This window comes from Hylobates moloch, unplaced genomic scaffold (assembly GCF_009828535.3).
Source record: "Hylobates moloch isolate HMO894 unplaced genomic scaffold, HMol_V3 SCAFFOLD_6, whole genome shotgun sequence".
NCBI classification, from domain to species: domain Eukaryota; kingdom Metazoa; phylum Chordata; class Mammalia; order Primates; family Hylobatidae; genus Hylobates; species Hylobates moloch.
In genome coordinates, this window is record NW_026652281.1 from 124,617,216 (window position 1) to 124,639,380 (window position 22,165).

A 22,165-nucleotide genomic window follows, 5' to 3' on the forward strand; every position below is an offset into this window, starting at 1 on the left:
TCATAAAACCCAATCACGAAAGAACCCTTTTCACAATCTATAGATTTGAGGCAATCGGCTCAGGGAAGTAAAATGACTTGGTCAAGGATAATACCCTTTGTGGAAGTGGTGGATCTGAGTGTTCAAAAATCAGAAATTATGACACCAAATCCCATGGCCATTCTTCTCCATCTAGATCTATATTTGTAAGGATAGGTGGCACACACCATCAGCTCAGATTGGCCACATAATGTGTGGAGCTCAGTGCCAATATTTCTAGAACTCTTGAACTTTAGAGCCAGAATGGCCCTACTTATAATCTATTGTAGTGATTTCCAAACTATGTTTACCAGAGACCGTTTTTTCCACTGAGCTTCCTCAGAGGCCACCAAGGGGTAGAGGCTGGGCACATAAAAGGAAGGTTGAGAAAGGCTCTATCCAAGCAGTTTCACTTGTATTGAGCTTACGCATAAGATTACTTCTGATTTTTTTTTTTCTAAAGGAAGGGGGTTGTATTAGTCTGTTTTCACATTGCTATAAAGATACTGCCTTAGACTGGGTATATAAAGGAAAGAGGCTTAATTGACTCACAGTTCTGCATGGCTGGGGAAGCCAAAGGAAACTTACAAATGTGGCAGGAGCTGAAGAAGAAGCAATTACCTTCTTCACAAGGAGGCAGGAAAAAGAAAGTGTGTGAAGGAGGAACTGCCAAACTCTTATAAAACCATCAGATCTCGTGAGAACTCACTATCATGAGAGCAGCATGGAGGAACTGCTCCCATGATCCAATCACCTCCCACCAGATCTCTCCCTTGACACGTTGGGATTACAATTCAAGATGAGATCTGGGTGGGGACACAAAGCAAAACCATATGGGGGTGCTCATAGAAAATCTCACATTTAACTCAACTATAATTATTTCAACAATGGAGAAATTAAGGCCCAGAAAGGTAAAGGGATGTGATCAAATTTACATGGTGAGTAACAGATCCATGTCTCACCCTCACTTTCTGAGTTTTCAGCGAATGCTTTTTAGTTAGAGCTGTTATATAATAAGAGGTACTTTTAAAAGCAAACAGTAGCAAGACACTAACAGGAAGCCAGGTGCTTTGAATTGCCTGGCCAGACGTGACAATGGCCCCAGCTAATGTAACACTGTGTTTGAAATCAGAAAAGCTTGATGTGACTTCCTGATAAACTGTGTAATCAGCTGATTGATGTCTATTCATTCACTATTTCATTCCAATGTTTATTAAGGGTCTGTATATGCTAGGCACTGTTCTAACTCCCAGCTATACAACTGTGGAAAAGATAGATTTTGAATGAGTTACTCAGACTTTCTCATTTATTTATTCAAAAATCAGTAATGAGCATTTACTATGAGTCAACCCTGTGGTAGTGGTAAGGACATTGCCTTCAGAGGAATCTCAGGTGAGTGGGAAAGAGGTTAACAAGTATTTATTATACAGAATAATGAGTATTAAATAGAGGTGCATTCTGAAGCATATAGGTGGACCTCACCCAGAGAAAGGTCTCAGAAAACTTAAGATGAAGATGAGATCTGAACAAGGAGTTAGAATAGCTCAGTTATCTCATCTGTAAAATGAGAATAACTCAATTATCTCATCTATAAAATGGGAATAATATCTCCCCCCAGGGATACTGTGAAGGCCCAGTGAGCTACATATGTGAAAAATCCAGCCTGGCACTGAGGAGTGAACATTACACGTCACTTTCCATCTCTGTCTTTGAACACACAAGAGTTGACCAGGATCTTAGGTCTGTCTCTCTGTCTGTCTGTCAGTGGCTAATGACCTGTGAAATCAGCAGCCCACATAGGAAGAAATCTTTGTCTCCAGCCTCATTAGCACCAGGTTCCCGGCAAGTAACCAGTTCCAGACACTGGTCTTGGAAGGGAGCCCATGCTGCTGGCCACTTCATTTGGGAATTTCATCCTGTTGCAAAGATTGCACCAAACAGAATTTTTCTCCTAAAGTGGTTTCCTCCCCCATTCTCCTCCCCTTCACCAAATGATTTATGTCTCACTAAGGACTTTTCCCCTTCATAGCCCATCTGGCCTTCCTGCCTCAGCCTGCAGGGAGGGTGTAATCCCATGTTTGCAGCTTTACAGATGGTTTCTATGGAAATTATGACAATATTACAGCTATTGTGGAGCCACATCACTTCTGACTGAATGAGGAGACAGGACTTGAAAGGGGAAATTTGGAATTAAATATCAACAACCTACGTCCTTAGAGACAATGACTGGTTTTCATGGAGCTTTTCCTATCAACAGTAACAAACAATAACAAACTAATATTGTTCTTGTATTAGCAATATAAAGAAAGGTTATTTCTCAAATTCTTTGTGCAAGCTACACAGTGTAGACAGAATCAGGTCCTAAGCAAGTGCTCACTGGTAATATTCAGACATCAGAGCAAAGTAGAATTTTGGATAGGGGTTAAAAAATTGAGGCATATAACTGAGATAACCGAATGCTTCAAATCTCCACCATGTAACATAAGACCAGGCTGCAACTGCATAGGATTTGATGTGGTTTGTTAACTGGTCTCTAACATCAACAGAAGAACTCAGCAAGGAATTGGGAAACAGAAATGCTTATTTAGAGACAAGGAGTGGTCAGCATCCATTTATAGTTTCCAAAGGTTGAAATGGTAAAGAAGTAACCACAAAACACCTCCATTTAGAGTTTCTGACCAGCATTGTTCCTTACTTTTGCTGTGGGCCATACTTTTTATATTTGTATATTTTCCTACAGCCCATGAGAGGTTTAGTCTCTTTTTTCAACTATGTTTTGAGGTTGATTTAGGCAGGATCTCTTTTTTGTAAGAGAAATTGTACTGCTTTTATTCGATTGCAAAAGCAACCCACAGCATCGTAGAAAATGTAGAAAATGGAGCTGAAAGAACAGAAGAAAACACAAGTCGCATGTTATTTATTCCTCTTACCACTGCTAAGATTTTGTAAAATTTCCATTTAATTTTTTTATTGTGGCTGAGAGAGTGAGTTTGGAGATTTAGACAAAATTCCTGCTTTGTGAGCTGTTTGAGTTCATGCAAGTTACTTAATCTCTCTAAACCTCAGATTTTTAAGCCAAAGAGTTGATCATGCCTTCCTTCAAAGGGCCAAGTGACTAAATAAACCAGGAGTACTTCCTCACAGCAATACTCTCCCATAGCATCATTTTTAATGGCTCTAGAGTACTTTCCATCAGATGAATATGACATTATTTATTTACAATATTCTATTACTAAATATTTCAGTCACTTTATGTATTTTTTACTATTAAAATGCATAGAGTGACTTATAATCTCCAGTCTCTCCCTTTGTTTCCTATGTATTATGCAGCAGAGAAATTTAATTCAACTAATTTACATCAAATATGCTGAGCACAAGTGTCTGTGGTGAGGAGTAAGTGGTAGGCCCTGCCCTTACAGAGCTGAGCAGGAGGGTAGGTTGGAAACAGCACTGATCTGGGAAATAAGAAATTGAAGTCTCAGCTCCTCCTCCTCAATTCTCTTCTATTAATTGTAACTTGGGCAAAAGATCTAATTTTTCCTTTCTCATCTGTAAAAATGGTATAATTATAGTACCTTCTTCCAAGGATATTTGTGAACAGAATTAATTAATGTAAAGTGCTTTAAAAAGTGCCTGGCACAGCACTATTCACAATAACCAAAAATGGAAACAACCCAATGTCTATCAGCTGATAAGATAAATACAATCTGATATATACATACAATGGAATATTATGCAGCCATAAAAAGGAAAGAAGTACTGACACATGCCACAACATGGATGCACCTTGAAAACTACGCTAAGTGAAAGAAGACAAACACACAAGGCTACATATAGTATAATTTCGTTTATATAAAATATCCAGAATACGTAAACGCGTAGAAAAAGAAAGCAGATTAGTGAATGCCAAAGGCTGGAGGTTATGGTGTGATGAGAAAATTCTGGAACTACATTGTTGTGATAATAGTAAAATATTGTAAAGGTACTTTATACTTCTGAATTATACTTAAAACGGTTAAAAAGGTAAGTTTATGTTATGAGTATTTTACTACAACTTTTAAAAAACAATGCCTGGCATATAATAAATGCTCAAAAATTTTTATTTTTCATCCTTATCACCTCTCAAGTCCTCAGTTTTCCTATTTGTAAAGTAAAAAGGGTAGGACAAAATAATCTTGAAATTGCTTCTAGCTCAGAGTTTCTATCTATAGTCTAGTTGGATGAATGCCTTGTGATGGAGAAATCTTTTCATGAATATCGATTCCCTGCCTTCTCCCTCCTCTGGACTGAAAGGGGCCAGTCAGTGCCCTTCTGAGCACTCATTTCTGTAGCTGCCATCACCTCTTTAACATGATCCCTTCAAGTACCTGATAGATTTCTGACTGCTATTAACCCTGAAGAGACTCATGGTGGACACTGAGTAAATATCTGTTGGGCCTGTAAATGGATGAAAGAATACATGAGTGAAAGAGTGAATGGAGAGCCACTGATCTCACTGAATACTTCAAGTGGACCTAGCCCTGGCTGAATTACTGACCTCTAAGTCAGATTTCCTGAATGGTGAACATACATCTTCCAAGAGGTAATCAATTCACTCTCCCGATTATATCCTTTTACTGCATATTCTTGATCATATTTTTATTGGACTAGTCATTATCTCAACCCCCAAACGCTATTGAATCTGTTGACATGTTTTAAGTGTAAGTGAGCTTAGCATTCTCCCCCTTTGCTTAACAATGCCACATGCTATTAACTCCGAGAGGCCTTCTTTTCCACCACTACCTCTCTTTTTGCAGCTTCAGGCTGTTTGCTACCTTGCCACCTCTCCTTTTTTCTAGCACTCCAGTAAAGCTTTATTTTAAGCCTGACCTCCTTCTTCCTAATCACTCGGATTTCCTGTATTTGTTTCTTTCCCATTGTCATTTCCAGGTTATCCTCTTCAACCTCCCCCTTTCTCCTGTCTTTGTTTTTAACAAGCCTTGCCTCCATTTCATAAATTTGCATTCTCTAAATATCTTGCATTGTTCTCCCTTCAATGTTAGATATGTATTTAATTTTAATTTCCTCCTCCAATTTCAGGCATCCTGAAAGGGGAACAAATGTTTCTGAGCCTTTCAGATTGTCTTGCTTAGTTATCATATCTACCTCAAATTTTGGAATCTTTTCATATCAAAAAGTTGCTACTCACTCTTGCACACAAACACACATACACCTGTGCCACTTTTCTTTTATTCAAGACCAGGAGTTGGCAAACTATTGTCCATGGGTCAAATCCAACCCACCACCTGTTTTTTTGTTTGTTTGTTTGTTTTAAATAAAGTTTTACTGGCACATAGCCAAAACCATTCATTTACATGTTGTCTATGGCTGCTTTTACAGTATAGAGTTGAATAATTTGAACAGGTACCTTATTGTTTACAAACCTAAAATATTTCCTATCTTGTTCTATCAGAAAAAGTTTACAGACTCCTATTCTAGATCATTGAGAGCTATCTAATCCTTCATTTGAAAACTCTTAGCTGACAGAATGCATTTCCAGATACACTGCCTTCATTTCAACTCCCTCACGCCCATTTTGAACTCCCCACATCCCACCCTGGAATCTCACTAAAAAGTTCCCTTAGTGCACTATGACGGTCTGGCTTCCTGACACTCCCTAGGTGGTATATAGGATAAAATTGTGTCTCTCGATATATCTTCTCTCCCTATCAATTTTGTGAAAAACCATTATTCACTAACTGTTTTTTTGCTTCTCACTTAATATTCATTTATCACACAACTTTCCATTTCATTGGTTTTATTTATTTCTATCTAAGTGGCAGGATGTGGAAATAGTATCCAAAGAGAAAAAAGCCCCTCCCTAGCCCACTTCCAACCCAACATAAGCTTCACATCTTTCCTCTTTAGTCCAGAAGGTGAACACAGTAGCTAAAGCAGAAAACATCTGAAGCTAGGAGGCTCTAGAAAGAAACCAGGAGGTAGATCAAGAGAAGGAAGAAGTGAAGAGGGATTCGGACAGCATGTTGACAGCATGCATTGCTGTCAAGTAATTCTGCCCTCAAAGGAGACCCTCTAAAATAGCGATGAATGGGCTACAGGGTCATGTGGACCTGGATGTGAGTCCTATCTCTGCCACCATCCTTTGAATATTATCTACCCTGATTTTAGCAAGTGCCTTAAAATCAGGCTGGCCCACCAGCAAGCCATAGCAGTCAATAAAAAATTATCATTACCAGCCTGGGCAACATAGGGAAACCCCATCTCTACACAAATTTTAAAAATTAGCCCGCATGGTGGTGCATACCAGTGGTCCTGGTTACTTGGGAGGCTGAAGTGAGAGCATCACTTGAGCCCAGGAAGTTGAGGCTGCAATGAGTCATATTGTTCCACTGTACTGCAGCCTGGGTGACAGAGTGAGGCCCTTCTCAAAAGAAAAAACTATATTGGCCAGGAGCGATGGCTTATTCCTGTAATCCCACCACTTTGGGAGGCCAAGGTGGGTGGATCACCTGAGGTCAGGAGTTCGAGACCAGCCTGGTCAACATGGCAAAACCCTGTCTCTACTAAAAATACAAAAATTAGCCAGGTGTGGTGGTGGGCACCGATAATCCCAGCTACTCGGGAGGCTGAGGCAGGAGAACCGCTTGAACCCAGGAGGGGGAAGTTGCACTGAGCTGTGATCGCACCACTGTACTCCAGCCTGGGCAACAAGAGCAAGACTTCATCTAAAAAAAAAAAAAAAAAAAAAAGAAGAAAACAAAAGAAAAAACATATATTATTAGGCACTTGGGGCACATCATGGTAACTGTCAAGTCCCTCTCCACTTCTTCCTTCCCATGCTCTATCTCCTGGTTTCTTTCTAGGGCCTCCTAGCTTCTGATGTTTTCTGCTTTAGCAACTGTGCTCACCTTTTGGACTTGATCGGATTCTGCTTTCCTATTTTGATTCTGTGAGCCCCATGTTCTCAGTCTTCAGAAATTTCCTCTGTTAGACATTTTATTTTGGACTCCTCTTAGTATCCATGCCAGCTCTAGATGTTGGATCCCATTCAGCACTGATGCTTAGCTGCCACCATACCAGAAGAGAACAGCACAGGGGCGTATGGAAAGCAATCAGAGAGTCCTTGGGCTTAATCCTGACTTTATCAATTTCTAGTTGTATGATTATAGAAATTGAGTAATGTTTCCAGGACTCGGTTTCTTTTCTGGATTATGTGGATATTAATGCCTATTTTGTAGAGTTGTCATCAGGATTAGAGACATTATTGTCTTGCAAAAATAAGTACTCCATAAATGTAATATTTCATGAGTGCACAGCCCTTGAACCTCATATTTGTGCCTCAAACTCAGAGAAATGTAAAATTCCAAGAGATCATTGAGGGAGCTACTTAGGTATAGAACAATTCTGTTCTGTTAGATCTCCGTTTAATACTTCAGCGTTCTTTCCTTTTATGTTTTTTTTTCTCTGCAGCTAAGATTTAAAATTCTTTCTCTTAAATAATAGACACTGGAGACTCCAAAAGTAGAAAGGGTGAAAGGAGAGTGAGGGCTGAAAAATTATCGATGGGTACAATTTTCATTATTTGGGTAATGGGCAAACCTTACCATTACACAATATACTAGTGCATAACATAGCTGAGGAAAAGAAGTATAAATGATATGCTAAGAAAGAAGAGAAAATGGAATCATATAAAATTCTCAGTTAAAACCACAAAAACAGAAAAATTATAGAAGACAAAAATAGGAACAAAGAACAAGGACAACAAATAGAATACATTAACAAAAATGGTAGATATCCATCTATAATCCATCTATAACAATAATCACCTTACATGTCCATGATCCAAATATACCAGTTAAAAGACAGAGATTGTCAGAATGGATCAAGAAGCAAGGCTTAACTTTATGTTAACTATAAAAAACACATTCAAATATAAAAACACAGAGAGATTAAAAGAAAAGGGATGGAGAAAGAAATACCAAGCTAACACTAATCAAAAGAAAGTGCAAATAACTATGTTAATTTAACCCAGAATAGACCTCGGAGCAAGCAAAGTTATCAGAAATAAAGAGGGACATTACATAATGATAAAGGGGTAATCAATTCTCCGAGAAGGCATAACAACCCTCAATGTGTATGTGTCAAACAACAGAGGATCAAAATACATGAGGCAAAAACCTAAAAGAACTTCAAGGGGAAAGAGATGAATCCATTATGATAGTTGGAAACTTTAATGCTTTTCTATCAGCAATGGACAGATCATGGGCAGGACGTGGTGGTTCATGTCTGTAATTCCAGCAATTTGGGAGGAGAATCATTTGAGTTTGAGAGGTTGAGACCAGCCTGGGAAACATAGGGAGACAGCATCTCTACAAAAAATTTAACAATTAGCTAGATGTGGTGGTGCACACCTGTGGTCCCATCTACTCAGGAGGCTGTGGTGGGAGGGAAGATCACTTGGGCCTAGGAAGTCACAGCGGCAAGCCATGATCACACTACTGCATTCCAGCCTGGGTGACAGAGCAAGACTCTGTCTAAAAAAAAAAGAAAGGAAGGAAGAAAGAAAGAAAGAAAGAAAGAAAAAAATGAACAGATCCAGCAGGCAAAAAATTAGTAAGATTAATAAAGACATAGCTGGGCTAAACAACACTGTCAATCAAGTGGATAAAATGGACATCTATAGACTACTTCATCCAACAAAAGCAGATTACACATTTTTCTGAAGCACAGATGAACTGTTCAACAAGAGAAGTGACATTCCGGGCTATAAAACACATCTTAACATATTTAAAAGAATAAAATCATGCAAGCTGCTCTTGGACCACAATGGAATTAAACTAGAAATAAATAACAGAGAAAATGCTGAAAAATCCCCAAATACGTGGATATTAAACAATATAATTGGCCGGGCGCAGTGGCTCATGCCTGTAATCCCAACACTTTAGGAGGCCGAGGCAGGTGGATCACTTGAGCTCAGGAGTTCAAGACCAGCCTGGCCAACATGGTGAAACCCGTCTCTACTAAAAATACAAAAATTATCCAGGCGTGGTGGCAGGCACCTGTAATCCCAGCTAGTTGGGAGGCTGAGGCAGGATAATTGCTTGAACCTGGGAGGCGGAGGTATCTAAGAAGAAATTACAAAAAAATCAACCAAATAAAAATGAAAATATAAATTATTAAAACTTGTAAGATGTAGCTAAAGCAGTGCTTAGAGGGAAATTTATTACATTGAATACATGTATTAAGGAAGAAGAAATATCTAAAATCAGTAATCTAAACTTCCACTTTAGAAAACTAGAAAAAGAAGAGCAAATTAAAGTAAGCAGAAGAAAAGATTTCTTTTCTTTTTAAATGATAAATAGATAAATACATTTCTTTTCTAAAAACAAAAATTAGAGTATCAATCAATACAGAAAATCAATAAAACCAAAAGCTGGCTCTTCAAAAAGATCAATAAAATAGATATGTCTGTAGCCAGGCTAACAAAGAAAAAAAAGAAAAGATACACATTACTAATATCAGAATGAAATAGGGACATCACTATAGAGCCTATGGATGTCAAAAGAATAATAAACGAGGCCGGGCCCGGTGGCTCACACCTGTAATCCCAGCACTTTGGGAGGCCGAGGTGGGCAGATCACGAGGTCAGGAGATCGAGACCATCCTGGCTAACATGGTGAATCCCCGTCTCTACTAAAAACGCACACACACACACAAAAATTAGCCAGGCATGGTGATAGGTGCCTGTGTTCCCAGCTACTCAGGAGGCTGAGGCAGGAGAATGGCATGAACCTGGGAGGCTGAGCTTGCAGTGAGCCGAGATCGCGCCATGGCACTCCAGCCTGGGTGACAGAGTGAGACTTTATCTCAAGATGATGATGATAATAATAATAATAATAATAATAAAGGAATATTACAAACAACTGTATACCCACAGATTTGATAAACTAGATGAAAAGAGCCAATTCCTTGAAAGGCATGATTTGCCAAAACTCCCACAAGAAGAAGTTGAAAATTTGAATAGGTAAGCCTGTACCTGTTAAAGAAACCAAATCAGTAATTACCTTCCAAAACAGAAAATGCCAAGTTCAGATGGATTTCCTGGCGAATTCTACCAAATATTTAGGGAGTAAATTATGCCAATTCTCTACAATCTCTTTCAGAGATAGAAGCAGAAGAAATACTTCCCAACTCCTTCTCTGAGACCAGCATTAGTGTCACACCAAAATCTAACATAGACACCAAAAGAAATGCAAACTACAGATCAGTATCTCTAATGAACAAAGATGCAAAAATCCTCAACTAAATATTAGCAAGTTGAATTCAACCATGTATACAGAAAGTTATATACCACAGCCATGAAGGTTTATCTCAGCAAGGCTGAGTTTATCTAGGCAAGGTTGCTTCAACATTTGAGAATCCATCACATTACATTACACATAATATAATCCAAACAGGCTAAAGAAGAAAAATCACATGGTCATATCAATAGATACTGAAAAAGCATTTGGCAAAATCCAATATCCATTCATGATAAAAAAAAAAAAACTTAGCGAAGTAGGAAGATTGGGGAACTTCCTCAGCTTGATAAAGAACACGTTCAAAAAAACCTACAGCTAACATCATATTTAATGGTGAGAAACTCAAAGCTTTCCTACTAAGATTAGAAACAAGGCAAAGACACATTTTTTCACCACAACTTTTCTTTGTATCCTTCCTTCGTCCCTCTCTCTCTTTCTCTCTCTCTCTCTCTCTTTCTCTTTCTTTCTTTTTAATTTAAGTTCAGGGGTACAAGTGCAGGTCTGTTACATAGGTAAACTTGTGTCATGGGAGTTTGTTGCACAGATTATCTCACCACTAAGCCTAGTACTCATTAGTTATCTTTTCCTAATCCTCTCCCTCCTCCCCCCTCCACCCTCCAATAGGCCCCAGTGTGTGTTGTTTCCCTCTATGTGCCCATATGTTCTCATCATTTAGCTCTCACTTGTGAGAACATGTGGTATTTCATTTTCTGTTCCCGCATGTTTGCTGAAGATAATGGCCTCCAGCTCTACCCATATTTCTCCAAAGGACATGATCTCATTCTTTTTTATGGCTGCATAGTATTCCATGGTGTATATGTACCACGTTTTCTTTATCCAGTCTATCAGTGAAGGGCATTTAGGTTGATTCCATGTCATTGCTATTGGGAATAGTGCTGCAATGAACATACACGGGCATGTGTCTTTGTAATACAATTATTTATATTCCTTTGGGTATACCCAGTAATGAGATTGCTGGGCCAAATGGTATTTCTGTCATTAGGTCTCTGAGGAATTGCCGTGCTGTCTTCCACAATGACTGAACTAATTTACGCTCCCACCAACAGTGTATAAGCATTCCTTTTTCTCTACAACCTCACCAATGTCTATTATTTTTTGACTTTTTAAAAACAGTCATGCTGACTGGTGTGAGATGGTATCTCATTGTGGTTTTGATTTGCATTTCTCTAATGACCAGTGATGTTGAGCTTTTTTTCATATGATTGTTGGCTGCATGTATGTCTTCTTTTGAAAGTGTAATAGACATGAACACATGTCCTTTGCCTACTTTTTAATGGGGTTGTTTGTTTTTCTTTCTTGTACATTTGTTTAAGTTCCTTATAGATGCTGGATATTAGACCTTTGTTTTCCATTCTGTAGATTGTCTGTTTCCTCTGATAATAGTTTCTTTTGCTGTGCAGAAGCTCTTTAGTTTAATTAGATCCCATTTATTAAGTTTTGCTTTTGTTGCAATTGCTTTTGGTGTCTTCGTTATGAAATTTTTGCCCGTGCCTATGACTTAAATAATATTGCCTAGGTTGTCTTCCAGGGTTTTTAGAGTTTGGGGTTTTACATTTCAGTCTTTAATCCATCTTGAGGTAATTTTTGTATATGGTGCACCACTGCTTTTCAACATTATTGGGGAAGTCCTAGCTAATACAATCAGACAAGAAAAGGAAATAAAAGTTATACAGATGTGGAGAGAAGAAACAAACTGTATTTCTTTGCAGATGACATGATTATCTATATAGAAAATACAAAAGAATTGAGCAAAAAAAGCCCTCAGGAACTAGTAAGTGATTATAACAAGGTTGCAGGATACAAAGTTAATATGCAAAAGTCACTTGCTTTCCTATATACTAGCACTGAACAAGTTAAATTTGAAATTAAGACATATAACCATTTACATTAGCACCCTGGAAATGAAATACTTAGGTATAAATCTAGAAAACCATGTGCAACTGAGGTAGAAATCTAAAGAAACATGTGCAAGTTAGGTATAAATCTAAAAAAAGTGTGAGATCCATATGGGGAAAGCTACAAAACTCTGATGAAAGGTGTCAAAGAAGAACTAAATAAAGGGAGTATATTCCTTGCTCATGGACAGGAAGATTCAATACTGCCTAGATGTCAGTTCCTCCCAACTTGATCTTTAGATTTGACACAGTTCCAATCAAGATTCTAGCATATTTTTTTGTTGATATCAACAAACTGATCTTAAACTTCATATGGAAAGGCAAAGACCCAGAATAGCCAATATTGAAGGAAAATAACAAAGTCAGAGGACTGACAGTACCAACTTTAAAACTTACAAGAAAGCCACAGCAATCAAGACAGTACAATCTTGGTAAAAGAATAGACAAACTTGGAACAAAATATCACATAAGTAGACCTACATAAAAGTAATCAACTGATTTTTATGAAGGAGCAAAGGTAATACAGTGGAGAAAATATAATATTTCCAACAAATAGTATTAAAACAACTGGACACCTATGTGCAAAAAAAAATCATAACACAGATCTATGCCATTCACAAAAAATAACTCCAAGTGGATCATAAACCTAAATGTAAGATGCAAAACTATAAAACTCCTAGAAAATAACATAGATGACCTTGGGTATGGTGATGAAGTTTTTAGATACAACATCAATAGCACAATTCATGAAATAAATAATTGGTGAGCTGGACTATATTAAAATTAAAAACATATGTGCTGCAAAACATATTGTCAAAAGAATGAGAAGGCAATCCACAGACTGGGAGAAAATATTTCCAAAATACATATCTGATAAACAACTATTATCTGAATACGCGCAGAACTCTTAAAACTCAATGATAACGGCCAGGCACGGTGGCTCACACCTGTAATCCCAGTACTTTGGGAGGCTGAGTTGGGCGGATCACCTGAGGTTAGGAGTTTGAGAGCAGCCTAGCCAACATGGTGAAACCACGTATCTACTAAAAATACAAGAATTAGCCGGGCACGGTGGTGCACATTTGCAATCCCAGCTACCTGGGAGGCTGAGGCAGGAGAATCTAATCACTTCAACCTGGGAGATGGAGGTTGCAGTGAGCCGAGGTGGCACCACTACACTCTAGCCTCGGCAACAGAGTGAGACTCTATCTCAAAAAAAAAAAAAAAAAAACTCAATGATAACAAACAAACGACCCAATTAAAAAATGAGCCAAAGAGCTTAACAGACACAGATGGCAACTAAACATAAGAAAAGATGTTCCATATCATATGTCATTGGAAAATTGCAAATTAAAACAATGAGATACTGCTATGCACCTAGTAGAATGGCCAAAATCCAGAACACTGACAACATCAAATGCTGGTGAAGATGTGGAGCAACAAGAATACTCATTCACTGCTACTAAGAATGCAGATTGGTAGCACCACTTTGGAAGACAATTTGGCAGTTTCTTAGAAAACTAAATGTGCTCACACCATGAGATCCAGCAACAGTGCTCCTTGGTATTTAACTAAATGAACTGAAGACTTATGTTCACACAAAACGTATGTGCACACGAATGTTTATAGCAGCTTTACTCATAACCAACAAAACCTGGAAGCAACCACGACATCCTTCAGTAGGTAAGTGAATACATAAACTGCCGCACACCCAACTATTCAGCAAGAAAAAGAAATGAGCTATCAAGCCATGTAGAGATGTGGGGAAAATGTATGTGCATGTCACTAAGTGAAAGAAGCCAATCTGAAAAGGCTACATACTGTAGGATTCCCACTATATGACACTCTGAAAATGACAAAACTATGGAGGCAGTAAAAAGATCAGTGGTTGCCAGGAGTTGAGGGCAGAAGAGAATGATGAATAGAGAGAGCACAGAGGATTTTTAGGGCAGTAAAACTAATTCCTATAAGATACTACAATGGTAGATACTTGTCATTGTGTGTTTGTCCAAGCCCATAAAATGTGCAACACCAGAGTGAACCCTAATGTAAACTATGGATTTGTGGTGATAATGACTTTTTTTTTTTTTTTTTTTTTTTTTTTAGGCAGAGTCTTGCTCTGTTGCGCAGGCTAGAGTATAGTGTCACGATCTGGGCTCCCTGCAACCTCTGCCTCCCAGGTTCAAGCGATTCTCTCACCTCCCAAGTAACTGGAATTACAGGTGCCCGCCATCACACTTGGCTAATATTTGTATTTTTAGTAGAGACGAGGTTTGCCATGTTGGACAGGCTGGTCTCGAACTCCTGACCTGAGGTGATCCACCCGCCTTAGCCTTCCAAAGTGCTGGGATTACAGGCGTGAGCCACCACATCCAGCCAATGATGTGTTGATGTAGGTTCATAAATTGTAAAAATCTACCACTCTCATGTGGAGTGTTGCCAGTGAAGGAGGTTGTGTGTTTACAGGGACGGTATATGGGAAGTACTCTCTGTACTTTCCACTTAACTTCACTGTGAATCCAAAACTGCTCTAAAAATACAAGCTTATTTGTTTTTTTAAAAAGGTGATATCTTAGTCTGCTCAGGCTGCTATAACAAAATACCATAAACTGTGTGGCTTATAAATAATAAATTTATTTCTTACAATTCTGGACACTGGGAAGCCCAAGATAAGGCAGATTCAGCGTCTGGTGGAGGCCGGCTTTCTGACTCAGATGGCGACTTCTAGCTGTGTTCTCACCTGGTGCAAGGAGCAAAGCAGCTCTCTAGGGCCACTTTCATAAGGACACCAACCTCATTCATGAGGGCTCCACGCTCATGACCAAATCAGTATCATTACCTTGGGGCTTAGGATTTCAACCTATGAATTTGGGGGTACACAAACCTTCAGACCATACTAAATGATAAAAAGTAATTTAAACACAGAAATACTGCATCTCCTCACTTTTGGGAAAAAAAAACGCATGTCACAGATACACACACACACACACACACACACACATATACACACACAGATGGGAAGAAAATACACTCCTAGGTTAATGGCAGTTATCTCCAGAAGATGATGAGAAAATGATGTTTATGTTTTCTTACTGCTGATCTGTTTGGTACATCTTCATTTGTCCAACATTTGTTTTTCATTGTGCACCTACCTAGCTGGGGCTTAATAATGCTTTTTTTTTTTTTTTTTTTTTTGAGACGGAGTCTCGCTCTGTCGCCCAGGCTGGAGTGCAGTGGGCACGGTCTCGGATCACTGCAACTTCCACCTCCTGGGTTCACGCCATTCTCCTGCCTCAGCCTCCCGAGTAGCTGGGACTACAGGCGCCTGCCACCACGCCCGGCTAATTTTTTGTATTTTTAGTAGAGAAGAGGTTTCACCGTGTTAGCCAGGATGATCTTGATCTCATGACCTCATGATCCGCCCGCCTCGGCCTCCCAAAGTGCTGGGATTACAGGTGTAAGCCACCGCACCCATCCTTAATAATACTTTTTGCAAAAATGAGTGAAGACAAAAATCAGCAGGTAAAGGGAGACGTGGGGACTCCCTTGTTAGCCACAAGCTATTGGCCCACCTCCACATGCATATTTGTAAAGAGTGCTGAGCACTAACCAGCACCTGGTCTGTAGCCTCATCACAAGCCTTCAACAGTTTTGAACTGTCTCTCAAAAATTGTTCAATAAAAGTGCATCTATCATTGAAGAACTCTGACAATGGACTCATTATTGACTAAGTTGTTAGAACCACTGACTATTATCTATTTAGTCTAGAGATCATAGACTTTCAAGCACTCACCCAATTCGTTGGACAAGACAAGCCACTGGGATAAAGGAAAACAACCATAATTTATATTTGGATTTTTTGTATCTCTTCTTTTTTAGTTTAGATTTTTTATTTACATTTTATGATGATCATAAGATATTTTCTTTTTAAAGACAGGGTCTCACTGTCGCCTCTTCCAGTCATGGCTGGCTGCAACCTCGACTTTTCAGGCTCAAGCAAACCTCTTACCTCAGCCTCCTGGGTAGCTGGGACCACAGTCATGCACCACCATGCCTAGTTAATTTTTAAATTATTTTTAGAGACCAAGTGTTGCTACATTGCCCAGTCTGGTCTCAAACTCCTGGGCTCAAGCAATCCTTCTGCCTTGGCTCCCAAAGTGCTGGGATTACAGGCATGAGCCACAATGCCCAGCCAGTCATAAGATATTAGTGTGATATTTCCATATATAATTTACATATATGCACATATGTGTATACATATATACACACACAAGGAATATGGAGCATGCTCAAAAAATTTTTGTTTAAAGAGGCACAATCAAGAAAGTTTACAAGAAGACCATTACTATAGGGACCATTTGATCTAGCCCCTTTGTTTTAGAAAGAAGGAAACTGTAGCTCCAAGAGAAGGGAGGTAACTTGCCCAAGTTGTACAGCAGGTTAAAGGTTAGGTCTGGAAACTGAGACTGCTAATACTTTATCCACTTTGATTTTTTGTTTGTTTGTTTTTGCCTAATATGTTCTTTGATGGAGTAGAACTGTTTTTTGAATGCAATGTGATTCTCTGTTACAAACATATTTTAATGTTACATTCTCCTAGAAGCTTAATTTTAAAAGTGCTCACACACCTAAATGGACCTTCTGCCTCCTCCATTTGCAGTCACAGATTGCATCCTCCTCAGACAGATTTCCTCTTCCTTGTAAGCTCTACTCCCTGTCTCATAGAAACATTACTTGTCGGGATAACACCCTGTGGAAATAAATCACCAAGAGAATCAGCTGTAAGAGTCACTGACTGAAATCATCAGAGACAGTGTTCTGGCTGTCTTAAACATTACTTACAAGAGCTGTCAGCAAAACCCTGTCTCCAGGGACCATTACTTTGAGGGAACTCTGCCAATCGCAGCATTACTGAGAAGGCTTATTTTTTATGTTCCTCAAATGCCTACTGTCAAACTAAACCAAAGTTCTGAAAGGTCACAAACACTTCCAAGTTTGGCGAAGGAAATCTACTCCCAGATTCAAGTGTGGCCTGAAGGCCAGGTAAGCAGGAGGCCTTTTTTCCTAGCTTTGGTACAAACTTTCATTTGTCAGAGAAGCCTTATAAAATTCATTTACACGCCAGGGTTTGGATTCTGATAGCTAGTGAGGCCTTTATAAGCCTAGAATTCTATTTCCAGCTGTCTCACATTGTGCAGGATAAGAGGAGAACATGAATTTCTCTGAGTCACTTTGAAAACTTTTAGCCCAGGAAAAACAAGACAAATGACAAATGGTAAAAAGGTAACAGCCACATCTTATTTGTTTCTAGATTGTTCCCTCTGCACCCAGAGCCCCTGCCAACTTCAAGAAGGAAACATCTTGCACAAAAGAGGCCCACATGGGAAGCAGGAAACTAGAAATGACCCAAGACTCCTGATAGAAAGTTATCAATAAAAACCCCTGTAATCATAATGTCATTACTTTGTTTTTGCTGGATGACAGTCCTTGTGATATAATTTGCTCTTGGCAGGCCATATCATAATTGTCTTCCTCTTAGTAACTATTTTACTGCTAGGAAAATTCAGTGTGCATGGAAAAGCATCTTGAGAAATGATGAAAAATACATACTTTTCACTTAGAATTGCTTTTCTATGCACTTAGTATCAAAAATTATAAACGAAAAGTTGTGTAAGCCAACCACAGAGGATTTTAATAACATGAATGCCTATTATGAGAAAACTCTAAATATACAATTTAAGGAGGTGTTTATAGATAGGTTTAGAATCACTATATTAGCATCTAGTGATAACTCAAACCTGAAATCTGGCACTCAGAGACTTTTTCTTTTTTTTTTTTTCTGAGACGGAGTCTCACTGTGTCGCCCAGGATAGAGTGCAGTGGCACCATGTCGGCTCACTGCAACCTCCACCTCCCAGGTTCAAGCGATTCTCCTGCCTCGGCCTCCCAAGTAGCTGGGATTACAGGTGCCCACCACCACGCCCAGCTAATTTCTGTATTTTTAGTAGAGACGGGAGTTTCACCGTGTTGGCTAGGCTGGTCTCAAACTCCTGACCTCAAGTGATCTGCCCAGCTTGGCTTCTCAAAGTGCTGAGATTACAGGCATGAGCCACCGCTCCCAGCCTACGATTTTATATTTTTATTCTGTAAACACTTTTGTTATTTAACCTCATTATAATTTATTAAATAAACTCATTTTGTTAAGATAGAAGTTAATAATTAGGTATGCTAGATACAAAGCATATTTTGATTTTACCAAGACATGAAAAATATCTTTTGATAGCTCTGCAATCAACTTGAAAGAATAAGGATTTTGCAGCAACTGTTCTCCAAGGTTAAACAACTGTTCTCAAAGTTTCCTGTGTAATGGGCTGGTGGCAAAATAGAAGAAGGGTTCTAGAGGTGTGGCAGGAAAATCTGTCCTTGCTCTGAATAATATTGACATGTCAGGAGCTGACACAATGGTCAGGCTGCTCATATTAAAATAAGGAAGCAGCCTCCCCACCTGGAAAGAACACAGACTCTGGAATCAGAAAAATCAGATTGTGACTTCTGGCTCCCCCCACTTATTATTTATGTGATTTGGGACTAAACAATTAGTCTCTGGGGTTCAATTTCCTTATCAGTATAACCATTTTCTGTGAGGAAACAACCTTTTGAGCACTATTTAGTATAGGCACACAGAAAGTGTTCAAAAGATGATACTTACTATCAAATCAACAAATGGTACAAAGCTGGCAGTAGGAGTGCTGTATTATAGAATTAAGGATTAAGATTAATATGATATAATAGAAAGATGAGCTAAGATAGTGATAAATATTATAGAAGGAAGAAAAATAAAATCCTATAGCTAAGATTTTTTGGGGGGTGGTTTGTTTTAAATTAAATTGTACCAGCATAGAAGGGGAACATCCTGGCCTAACAGCAGCTTACGTGAAAAAAGTTTCTGAAAGCTTGAATGGCAGGGTGTTTGCCATGGAGACAATAGTAAGTCACAGATGCATATGTTCCATAAAAGTCCAAAAAATTAAGTAACATAATGCACTTCGCCATGGTCATATCCCATCTGAAGCAACGTATTCAGTTCTGGGCACTGTATTTTGAGAAAAATATTTACAAAACATGTAATATAATATAACCTGAAAAGGAAATCAGAATGGTAAAATGCTCATACAAGAGAAAGCTGAAGAAGCTAGGAATAATAAGAGTAAGAAAGAAATTTAGGGAGAATGAGATAATTGCCCTCATACATGTAACAGGCAGTAAAAATTGAAGAGTAATAGTAATAACTAATATGTACTGAATACTAGAGTGCAAAGTAGTCACCATTATCATTATTTTGTACAGGAGAAAACTGAGGTACTCAGAGGCTAAGTTACATGCTTACAGTTATATAACTAGTAAAGGTTGGGACAGGTTTCACTCCATTAGTTCATCTCCAGATCTGGGAGAGATATTAGAGCTATTTGCCAAATATTTCTAGTCTTACAGGATCATGGCAAGATTGTATTCCACCAATTTCTTTGAAGCTGAGTATAGACATGGTTTTTGGCCAATGAAATGTGAGCATACATCATGTTCATTACTTCAGCAAGGAATTAAGTGTGTATACAATTTGCCACATACTATTCACAGACATGTAGAGATGGAGCCTCCATCAAGTAAGGCACAATAATGAATAGAGCTTCCCTGTTGACTCACACTGGACAAACAGGAGCAAGAAATATGCTGTTATGTTTTTTATTAAGCTGCTGAGAGTTGGGGGTTGTTTGTTACTGTGGCATCACCCAGCCTTTTCTGACAGATACAAGACTGCACATACCTAAAAATCATTAAAATGTCTCAGAATAAGGAAACATATTTACCCTTATATTTCCATAGGTCAGAGCTAAGAATAATTTGTAGAAACTACAGGTAGGTAGATTTGGGCTTAATTTTTTTTTAAGTAAAGTTGTCCGAAAAGTTGCTTCATGAGGTAGTGAGCTCCCTGACAACGGTTGTATTTAAGCAGAGGCCAGATGATCATTTTGCCAGCTATGTGGCAAAACAGGTGGTTTAATTAAGGAGGTTTAGTGTATCAAACATTTACTGAGCACCTCCAGTGTGCCAAGCATTCTAGCCACACAGATAAATCCAAATACACAATCTCTACCCTCAAGGAAATAAACAACAAGTTCAGAACTTGATAACCTCTGTGGTCTCTTCTAACAGTGTGATTCAACCAAATTAGAGATAATAACATGGCCTGGACGAAGCAGATGGCAAGCCCAAACTTACAAATAACTATGTAGCAGTAGAAATCCTGCTGATGCCTAGGTTGTATTATTATTTCTCAATTAGTAGCCAAAAGTATAGGGTTTGCAAAAGGGAGGAAAACGGGAGAATTGCTAGGTTTAAAGGAGGAATATTTTCCCTTTCTCTAGTTACCATTCTTAAATCTTGCAAACCCAGCATATTATCTGGCTTACATCAGGGGTGTTTCAGCAAAGGGAATAGCACTGACTCACAGCAATTGTTACCAACCTTTTCCATCACTACTCCCGCCCCTTCCAGTCAGGAAGGGAACATTTCAATACGGATCAAGTCAGACATGAAAAAAGGAATAACCTTTCTATAGGGTTCTTCTTCAGTTTAGATATCAACCAAAACATTTGCAAAATATCAGAAGCTTTCCCTAAAACGTTGGTAGGCAAGGGCTTAGGGGAATCACACACTAAAAGGATGATGTGAGAATCACAAACTAAATGAATGATTTCAGAGGAAGCCGACATTGTTTTCCAAGTGGTACCCTTGAACAGCACTAACTTCAGCACTTATTTTCCCTGGTGGTCTTAGTAGTTAAAGGTTGGTTGGTCAGTTTGTCTAAACTTTCAAAAATCAAACAGTGGAGAGAGCTGCTGTTCTTTCCCTACCTCATTGCATTTTAATGGAAAAACAACTAAAACCTGAATAAGCATTAACTGTAATTGCTCTGAGGCAGACATTTCCATTTCAGGTTATTATTCCTAACCATATTAGTGCAGAATAATACATGCGGATGGATTTTGCGGCCATTACCTAGACAAGGGTGAGGGCATCTGATTACTATTATTCCCCAGCTGAAAACTTCATTTTGAACTCTGAAGTCTCCAGCCCTGCCAGGCCCTACATTTTCTGAACTACATCTCTGATTCTCTGTGAAATAGACACATAAATCAGGGCAAGCTAGATTTCAATGCCATCCCTTCAGTCAGTTCAGTGTGACATAAGTTTCTCAAAAATACACATACAGAAGAAATTGGCTTTGGCACATTTAAGAGCAGCAGGGAATTTGCATCTCATGCTAGTTTAATGTGCACTCTTAATACTCTCGTCTATTTTCTAAAATATAATGCTATTCTTGCAGAGGCAGCTGGACCCCTGTGATACCCAGTCTTGTGCCAAGCTATGTACACAAATACACTCTTTACAAACACAGATGTGAAATGCCGTGCTAAGACACAAGCGAGGCATAGAGTGAGATTCGCGTGTTTAGTCTAGAGGCTCCACACCCAAAAGTTTCAGGGACAGAGCTGATGTTTGAAGACTGAGAGGGGAGACCGCCCCTCCAGTACTTTCATCCGGGCACTATGGAGATGACCCCCATATTCCCAGCATCACTTTGCCCTCTGCCCTGGTGACCCGGGTTGAGATTTAATCTAGGGCCAGAGGGGGGCAAGACAATTGTGCTGCTGGCTACTCAGACAGAGAGAAGAGCTGGAAATCACTAAGCCTTCCCGGGCTGACACACCCACCCAGACCGGATGGCCCAGGAGTGCGGCGAGGAGGCAGGGGCAAAGGACGCGGCTCCAGGCAGGAGAACCCGGGCATCCTTTCCGCGCTTGCACGAAGATGCTGCAAGTGGCGACACGCGCGAATCCAGGGTCTGGGCTAGGAAGTCGCGCTACGCTC

The 22,165-nt window shown here is 39.2% G+C and overlaps 1 protein-coding gene across 3 annotated transcripts in view; it reads right to left on the reverse strand.

Moving 5' to 3' along the window:
- The window catches only part of DPYSL3 (dihydropyrimidinase like 3), a 165,898-nt gene that overhangs the window by 91,900 nt on the left and 51,833 nt on the right, over positions 1-22,165 (reverse strand). Inside the window, exon 1 of one of the 3 annotated variants that reach the window (XM_058439999.1) lies at positions 16,864-16,882. The exons of the other annotated variants lie outside the window; for them this stretch is intronic. The gene's annotated coding sequence lies outside the window, so the exon portion shown is untranslated. Of the gene's footprint in view, positions 1-16,863; positions 16,883-22,165 lie in introns of those variants that run through there. 3 annotated transcript variants of the gene reach the window in all.